Here is a 9,811-nt window from a genome sequence, read left to right as displayed (position 1 = left end):
CATGGTATTGTTTCCGTGGGAAAATTGACCCAATTTTTATCTTTTTGACTTACACCACCTTTTCCTAGAATATAACCTGCTATAAGTTTAAACAATGCCTGCCTTTTGGGTTTTTTTCCTTTTTTTTAATTTGCTTGTGTATGTGCATGTGTGGGTGTGAGAAAAGTCAACCATCTCCAAGAGGGTAGAGCCCAGTGCTGAGAATGATGCAGGCTAGGAACACTCTGGGAAGAAATGCCTCTTGGAAAGCTGTGGGTGTGAGGCTTGGGTGTGATGCTAGAAACAGTCAGCTGGGCTTTTTGATCGTGACTTAGCATCTTTCCCCATGTGTCCTCCACATCAGTAAGTCATTGGCCCAGTTTACCCAGGCCTAAGGGGTTTCCTGGGATGCAAGACTTTTCAGTGTTAAAATTGGGAAAGTTCCAGAAAATTAAGACAGTCAACCTCCTACAAGTGTTGGGAACTTCTAGCACTTTCTCTGTCTTTTAATAGTTCTAGAAGTTTCTTTGGAGCAAGATGCTTTACAGACTCCTGAGCATGGTGAATGCCTGCTGACTGCCTGAACGCATAGTGGGGAAGGAATCTTACCTCCTACCAGTTTAAGAGGCAGGGTGGAGCCAGGCACGGTGCTTCACTCACAGAAACAGGGATATTGAAAGCACCCCTCTGCACCATGAGGCTCTTAGATGCCAGTGGCAGAGCCCAAGGCCTAAGAAATGGAGCAAGCTGCCTTCTATCAGCCGGTTCCAAACATTGGGGGTGCCTATCATGGAGAAAGGGGATGTGGCCTGTTGTCTGTCCTGAGACCTGTGAGTGACAGCCCTGCACACACATGGGAGATTTCTGATTGCTTGGGTCTGGGGATTTGCACACACATGTATATTTCTTTGGAATAGGAAATGGCAACCCACTCCCTATTCTCACCTGGGAAATTCCATGGACAGAAGAGCCTGGCGGCCTCCAGTCCATGAGGTAACAAACAGTTGGACAACACTGAGCATGCATGCAGGTATACATTTCTTGATCTTTTCCATTTCTAGGCAGGAAATTTCTCCCTGGCTGTAAAAAAAAAAAAAAATGTCACATGTAAACTTCTCTACTTCTTTCTCTGAGGTTACCTTGAGCAAAAAATGACCTTGATGGGGACTTTCCTGGTGGTCCAGTGGTTGGGACTCCATGCTTCCAGTGCAGGTGGCAGGCATTCAATTCATTGTCAGGGAACTAAGATCCGCATGGCACCTGGTGCAGCCAGAAAAAGATAAAAAAGAAAAAGAAAGAGAAATAAAGAAAGATGACTTTGATGAATCAGACCTTTTTGCTGTATCAGTGTTGGTCAGGTTATAGATTCTTTTTACAGGAGGTTCTAAAGCAAAAGAATGGGATGGGGAGGGAGGTGGGAGGGAGGGTCAGGATGGGGAACACATGTGCACCCATGGCTGATTCATGTGACTGTATGGCTAAAACCACCACAATATTGTAAAGTAATTAGCCTCCAATCAAAAAAAAAATTTTTTTTAATCCTGTGATAAACTGTAATGGAAAAGAATATTTTAAAAATGTCTATGTAGGTATAAGTGAATCACTTTGCTGTACAACAGAGATTGGCACAACATTGTAAATCAACTATACTTCAACTAAAAAAAAGTTCAAACCACTCTTCACCATCTGTGAGTACACAGAGTTCATTCATGGGTGTGGATGTGTGTCCTGGATTCTCTTCCCTCCCAGCTCCCTCCTGGGCTTCTCCTCACCTGGATCCCCAGCTTCAGGAGATTTTCTTGGCTCATCCTCTTGGCCCCATCTTCTCTTGTTTCTGTCATTTCTGGGATCAAGAACTTCCCCCACCCTCAGATGGTGGTTGGGAGAGAATGGATACATGTATATGTATGACTGAGTCCTTTCACTGTTCCCCTGAAACTATCACAACATTGTTAATTGATTATACCCCAATACAAAATGTTTCGATGTTAAAAAAATTTTAATTAAATTAAAAAAAAAAAAAGAAATCCCCCCCCCCCCCAGCTCAGCCGAAGTGGAGGATCCCACACGGTCGTTATGGACCTGCCTTACCTGGCGAGCCCATTAGATGGAGGGTTGAGGGATGTGGGGTGGGGAGTGGGGAATCCTGGCCAGCCTGGATAAAACACGTTCTCTGTCTCTAAAATCTGGGGCTCAGCCTTAGGGCCTCTAGTGAGCCTGCTTCCTGTGCTGTATCTAAAAGTTCGTGAGTCTCAGGGCTTGTGGTTGCCATGTGGGGAAGGAACTTTTGAGGTCCTTGAGCAACAGTGATCAAACTAGGAGGCCAGGTCAGTGGATGGACAACAGAGACAGGTGACCAGGCAGCCTGGGTGAAGGAGACAGAGACAGTGACTCTGAGCCCACTCTGTTCCAGAACTTCTTGGCACCCACTCTCATCCTCCTGGTAACTTCAGGTCCTGCGGGACCCTTGTTCTAACTTCCTCTTTAGCTGAGCCAGCTTCATACGTTTCTGTCACTTGCCACTCACCAACCCCCTAGAGAGTCACCAGTGTCCACTGCCCACCACCCCAACACACACAGGCCCCTTCTTGGGAGCCTAAATCCAAGCCTTTCCTGCACCAACAAGATGCCCTGAGCCCTGTCTTTTGCGCTCCCTTTCAACTCTAGAGAGGGCCTGCACCCCCTCCTTGTGGGTCTGTTCCCCAGGAGTCAGGGGGAGGATACCTCCTCGCCGTGGCCTCTGCAGTGTCCTCGCCCCCGTCTCCGCTTCCCATAGCCCGGGCCTCACCTCCCTCATCATCCTGCCCCAGAGACACTTTAGAACACATTTGCTAGAACACTTGAACAAAGTAAACAGTGGTTTCCTCGCATTCCTGTCAGCATTTGTTTTTCAGAGACTGAAGAGTCTTGAACCTGAGGGCACTCCCCTCCCCACTCCCCACACTGTGTTCACAGCTCTTGCCTGAACTTTTTCGGGGAAGGGGTGAGGGTGCTCAGGGTCGCTGGGCTTGGACAGCTGTTTCAGGCTGTGCATTTTTAGGCCTTCAGATTGCATGTTCATCGTCCCCTCTCAAACCCTCCTCTGGCCCTGGACAAGTGACAGGGCAGGGCACTCGGCTCTCAGGATCAGACGGCCTTGACTCCTCACCACGGCACTGCCCTGCCTCCTCCTGTCGCAGCCCCAGGCGGCCCCTTGGGCCTCATTCTCAGCAATGCCTTGACTTTGTCCCAACCCCATCAGGGTCCAGGGACCTGGCTTCTCCTCTTCTAGGATGTGGTGTGGACCTCAGGGGAGACTTAAGAACAATGCTGGGCCCTTATCAACAGCTAATCCCATCCTGGCCGGCTCCTGGACTTCCCTTCTCAGAAATGCCAACTCTTATTTTAACACATGGCGTGTTCCCTTCTGAGTCACCTCAGCCCCGATTGTGTGCGGCCAGAGTGGCCACAGTCCCTCCCTAACTCACACCTCGGTCAAGCTCTTCCGCCAGAGCACAGAGCAAACACCTTCAAGTCCATCCGGAATGGGCCTGGCTTCCTTCTGCCTTGTCACCAGCTCCTGGCGCCACAAAGTGCTGGAGCCGGAAGGGACCCTAGAAATCACCGGGTCTCACCCCATCCTTCACAGCTGAGCTCACTACAGCCCAGAGAGGGCAGGGTGTTTCGCGAGGTCAGGAGGCCCGGTCCAGACCCTCGCTTTCTATGCATGTTACTTCTCAGAGAACATGAGGAGAAGGGAGAAAAACTGGGGTGATGAGGGGAGGAAGGGGAGAAGGGAGTTTGTGGCTGTTCAAATTTCTTCCTATGTAAGCCTCCATTCTGCACTTCCCAGGTGAGGCTCAGTGGTAAAGCATCTGCCTGCAAATGCAGGAGATGTGAGAGATGCGGGTTCGATTTCTGGGTCAGGAAGACCCCTTGGAGAACCCTGGAGTAGGAAATGGCAATCCACTCCAATATTCTTGCCTGGAAAATTCCACAGACAGAGGAGCCTGGTGGGCTAAGTCCACGAGGTAGCAAAGAGTTGGATGCGATTTAGCGACTGAGCATGCATGCACAAGGTGAGATATTTGCTGAGGTTTCAGGGAAGAAAACCTTCTCTGACCACCACCAGAGCTTCCAGCAGAGCCCCACTCCCTGCCTGGACAGTGTGTGGTGAGACTGTGACACCCAGAAAGCAGAGGACAGGCAGGGAGAGAAGCCAAAACTTAGTGACATGAGTCGGACATGACTAAGCGACTTTGCACGCACACAGTTCTCCATCCTACACTTGCCCAGGAGTGCTTGTTACACTTCCAGGGTCAGCACTGGGGCTTCTCTCAGCAGTAGGAACAGGCTTAGGCAATCCTAGTATGAGGAGGGACTTTGCCCAGAAGGGTGAGCATCAGAAACCCCCATGAATCAGAGCCTCCAAGTGTCCTGACTGTGGTACTTAACAGGAGAAACTGCTAAGTGGCCGGGTTGTTGTTCAGTCGCTCAGTCGTGTCCGACTCTTTGCGACCCCGTGGACTGCAGCACTCCAGGCTTCCCTCTCCTTCACCATCTCCCAGAGCTTGCTTTTGGTGATGCCATCCAACTATTCTTGTCCTCTGTCGTCCCCTTCTCCTCCTGCCCTCAATCTTTCCCAGCATCAGGGTCTTTTCTAATGAGTCGGCTCTTTGCATCAGGTGGCCAAACTATTGGAGCTTCAGCTTCAGCATCAGTCCTTCCAATGAATATTCAGGGGTGATTTCCCTTAGGGTTGACTAGTCTGACTAGGTAAATGGTTAATAATGAAAAGAGTTGCTGTCATGGGGAAGTCCAGCCCACCCCACTCCCGCAGGGTGGCTGCCAGAGCTCCTGCCAGTGCTTGCGTAGCTCTGATCCTGTTCCATTCTGAAACTCAGAGAGCAGTTCTACCAAACCAGGAGAAGGGACTTGCCTGGTGGTCCAGTGATCAAGAATCCACCTTCCAATGGCTCAGATGGTAACGAATCTGCCTGCAATGCGGGAGACCCAGGTTCAGTCCCCGGGTTGGAAAGATGCCCTGGAGAAGGGAATGACAACCCACTTCAGTATTCTTGCCTGGAGAATCCCATGGACAGAGGAGCCTGGCAAGTAACAGTCTACAGAGTCGCAAAAAGTTGAACACGACTGAGCGACTGCTCCTACTACTTCCAATGCGGCAGCTGCCAGGGAACAAAGATCCCACATGCTGTGGGGCAGCTAAGCCCATGTGCCACAACTAAAAGGACCAGAGCAGCCAAAAAACCATCACCAGCAACAAAAAACCCAAGACGGGTTGGAGGACTAACCTCCACTTACCTTGCATTCAGCCCCACCCCCTGCACCTTCTAACTCATCAGCATGCGGCCTCTGGAGGTGGCCTGCCTGGGCTCAGACCCTAGCCCCACAAGTTACTAGCTGTGGATGTGAGAGGAGAAGACCCTGGGCAAGTCTGTCGCCCTCTTCGTAAACTGTGTATAGTAATAGACCCTTCCTCTAGGGGTCGGATTAAGCATAAAAGCATTGGCAGGTGATCACTCAGCTATCATCATCATTTCATTGCTATTATCTCATGCCTCAGCAGATATCATCTGCTTCCTTTATCCCATTACCTGTGCCACCCAAGGGCCAGCATTATGAAAGCAGGAAATATTAAGTCCTGTGATCCTCAGGGCCACACTACGTGCAGTTCTGGGGATGTCTGTGAAATGTGGGAACACAAGCCAGAGCAATGGTAAGAACATTCCAGAACAGGAGTGGAGGGTTTGGTCAGTCTGTGGTGTGTTCTGAAAGTGAAAATGTTAGTCACTCAGTCGTGTCCGACTCTTTGCAACCCCATGGACAGCAGCCCGCCAGGCTCCTCTGTTCATGGAATTCTTCAGGCAAGAATACTAGAGTGGGTAGCCATTCCCTTCTCCAAGGGATCCTCCCAACACACAGATCGAACCCAGTCTCCTGCATTGCAGGTGGATTCTTTATCATCTGAGCTACCATGGAAGCCCCACAGGGTGTTCTACTATTCCACTAAAATATCGTATGCATATTCACGTGTGTCTTGCTCAATACGTGCCCCAATATTTCCCTTCTTTCTACTTCTGTGTTGTGATAAAAGTAAAGTTTTTCATCTCACAGATGGGGCTCTGGCCTAAGGGAGGTTTCAGACTTTGGATGATCAGAAACCTGATACACACTTTGTAATGCCTTTTTAAAAAAAATTATAAGTACAGTTGATTTACAGTCTTGTGTTCGTTTCTGCTATACAGCGATGTGATTCAGTTATATATATATATATATATATTCTTTTTTACCACTAGTGCCAGGCTTCCCTAGTGGCTTAGATGGTAAAGAATTTGCTTGCAATGCAGGAGACCCAAGTTTGATCCCTGAGTTGGGAAGATCCCCAGGAGAAGGGAATGGCTACTCATTCCAGTTTTCTTGCATGGAAAATCCCATGGACAGAGGAGCTTGGTGGGCTACAGTCCACGGGATCACCAAGAGTCGGATATGACTGAGCGACCAACACATTTTTTTTTTATATTCTTTCCCATTATGGTTTATCACAGGACATTGAATATAGTTTCCTGTGCTATACAGTAGGACCTTATTATTTATTCATTCTATATATAATACTTTGTGTAAAGCCTTTTAAAAAGCATTATCTATGTATATTTCATACAATCTTGTTTTTAATTTTATTTTTCATTTTGAAATAATTTTAGACTTGAGAAACTTTGCAAAAATAGTAGGAAAAATGCCTAAATACCCTTCACCCAGCTCTTCCAAATGTTAACATCTTCTATAACCAGAGCATAATTATCAAGACCAGAATATGAACAGGGATTCCCAGGTAGCGCTAGTGGTAAAGAACCCTCCTGCAATGCAGGAGACATAATGAGATGTGAGTTCAATCCCTGGGTAGGGAAGAGCCCCAGGAGGAGGACACAGCAACCCACTCCAGTATTTTGCCTGGAGAATCCCATGGACAGAGGAGCCTGAGGGGTCACAGTCCATAGGGTCGCAGAGTTGGATGTGACTGAAGTGACTTAGCACGCATGCAGGATATGAACACTGGTACAACACTACTAATTTATCTTCAGATGGTATTCCAACTTTGTCCACTGCCCCTGGATTCTTCTTCTCCCCAGGATCCCATGCAGTCTCACGCAGGGCACTGGGTTGTCATGTCTCCTTAGTCTCCTCCAGTCTGGGACAGTTCCCTCAAGCTCTGTCTTTCCTGATCACAGCACTTTTGAAGAGCAGTGGCCAGTTGCTCTGCAGAATGTTCCTCACTTTGGGTGTGTCTGGTGCTTTTCCAGAATTAGACTAAGGTTTTGCGTTTTTGGCACAAATGCCTACATAAGTGATTTTTTTTAACTTTATTTATTTGCAAGATGTTACTTCCCTGACCAGGAACTGAACCCATGCCCCCTCTATTGGGAGTGTGGAGTCTTAACCACTGGACCTCCAGGGAAGCCCCCAGCAGGGATGTTGTCTTCTTCTTGGCACATCACACCAGGAGGAACGTGATGCCCATACATCTCATTTCTGCTGATAGGGACTTTTACCCCTTGGATAAGGTGGTGTCTATCAGATTTATCCATGGCAAAGTTACCCTTTCCCCCTTTGTAATTAATAAGTATTTTGTGTGGAGATATCTTGAGACTATAAACAAGCCTTTTCTTTTTTCATCATACTTTTACCCACTAATTCTAGCACTCATCAGTGCTTCTTGCCTGCAACAATTACAGTGAGGTTAGTGTTAGTCGCTCAGTCATGTCCGACTCTGTGACACCATGGACTGTAGCCCACCCAGGCTTCTCTGTCCATGGAATTCTTCGGGCAAGAATACTGGAGTGGGGAGCCATTCCCTTCTCCAGAGGATTTTTCCAACCCAGGGATTGAATCCAGGTCTCCTGTATTATAGGTGGATTCTTTACCATCTGAGCTACCAGGGAAGCCACTGTGGGGTTAGCCAAACAGCAATTTCCTATTTCCATCATTCCTTCTATATTTATTCATTGGAATTATATTTTAAGAGGCTTCACTTCATTTATTTCTTTATGAAATTATTTATTTATATGGATGTGGAGTCATGGATATATTCTTTATCCCATGAGTTATTATTTATTACTATTATTGTTTATTTTGTTACTAAAATTGTCTCAAATCTGGCCATTGGGAACCCCTTCAATGTGAATCCTATGTCTTTTAATAATATCCTCATCATTCCTGGGTTGGGAAGATCCCATAGAGAAGGAAACGGCAAATGACTCCAGAATTCTTGCCTGGAGAATTCCATGGACAGAGGAGCCTGGTGGGCTACAGTCTATGGGGTCGCAAAAAGTTAGACACGACTGAGCGACTAACACACACACACACACACACACACCATTTCTGAGCACTTTTTCTAGCACTGCAAAGTCTCCTGTATTCATTTATACTTTTGCTGCTCCAGCCCTAGAATCAGCCATTTCTCCAAGGAGCCCTAATTTTTTTTCACTGGGAAATGGTACTTAGAAACCAAGATCCAGAGACTAGCATACTCATAGCTACTGTGAGTATACTCATAGCTACTGTCATTATTTCCAGCCCCTTACAAAGGACAAAGCTAGGGAATATACATCTGTATGCACACACACATACATATACACCTATATCTATTTTTATTTCTATATCTAACCATCCATGTATATAAAACAATGTTGTTGTTCAGTCGCTAAGTCGTGTCGGACTCTTTGCAACCCCATGGACTGCAGCATGACAGGCTCCTATGTCCTCCGCCATCTCCTGGGGTTTGCTCAAACTCATGGCTATTGAATTGGTGATGCTATTCAACCATCTCATCCTCCGCCACCCCCTCTCCTCCTGCCCTCAGTCTTTCCCAGTATCAGGGTCTTTTCCAGTGAGTCAGCTCTTCGCATCAGGTGGCCAAAGTATTGGAACTTCAGCTTCAGCATCATTCCTTCCAATGAATATTCAGGGTTGATTTCCTTTAGGACTGACTGATTTGATCTCCTTGCTGTCCAAGGGACTCTCAAGAGTCTTTTCCAGCACCACAGTTCAAAAGCATCAGTTCTTCAGCAATTAACCTTCTTTATGGTCCAACTCTCACATCCATACATGACTACTGGAAAAACCATAGCTTTGACTTTTGTTGACCTTTGTTAGCAAAGTGATGTCTCTTCTTTTTGACACTGTTAATTTTCCTCCAGTAGGTGGCAGCACTTGTACCAACACTTTTGAGTGGATTCCGGCTGCATTTCGTAATAAAGTCATCACGGCAAGTCACCCAAGTCAGTTGGAGACAGAAAGCAACTTCAGGGTTAATATCCTCACCCGAACCACAACTTTAAAAAAGGGGAAAAAAGCCCACATCTAAGGAAGTCTGGGAAGGGAATTCAAGCAAGTCCGTCCAAACCCTGCCCAGGCCACAGGGCAGCTGTTCCCCTAAGTGGGGACAGCTCCAGCCCCCCAGCCTCAGATCATCATCCCTAGGTGGGGCTGGAGGTTGGGGGCAAGATGGACCAGACTTATTGAAGGTCTCAGGGCCCTGCTCCTTCATACTCTGGGGTCCCAAGAGACACAAAGGGACATGAATCCTTGTGTGTACCTTAACTGTCTCTGGTCAGAGTTTCCATCTGAAGCAAGAAACAGAGACCCAGTCGACCTGGCTACAGAAGAGTTGGAGGAGGGTGGGCACTGCCCAGGAATCCTGTGGCAAGGGAAACCACAGATCAAGACATTCAGTCTCAGGAAATCAAGGTGGCTACACAGAGTCACTCTCCCCCTTCCCTGCCCGAGGGCTGCCAGTCCTGCTTCCTGGAGTGGCAGGAGAGGACAAGGGGTAGCC

Source organism: Cervus canadensis, chromosome 5 (assembly GCF_019320065.1).
Source record: "Cervus canadensis isolate Bull #8, Minnesota chromosome 5, ASM1932006v1, whole genome shotgun sequence".
NCBI classification, from domain to species: domain Eukaryota; kingdom Metazoa; phylum Chordata; class Mammalia; order Artiodactyla; family Cervidae; genus Cervus; species Cervus canadensis.
Note: the sequence above shows the minus strand (reverse complement) of the source record.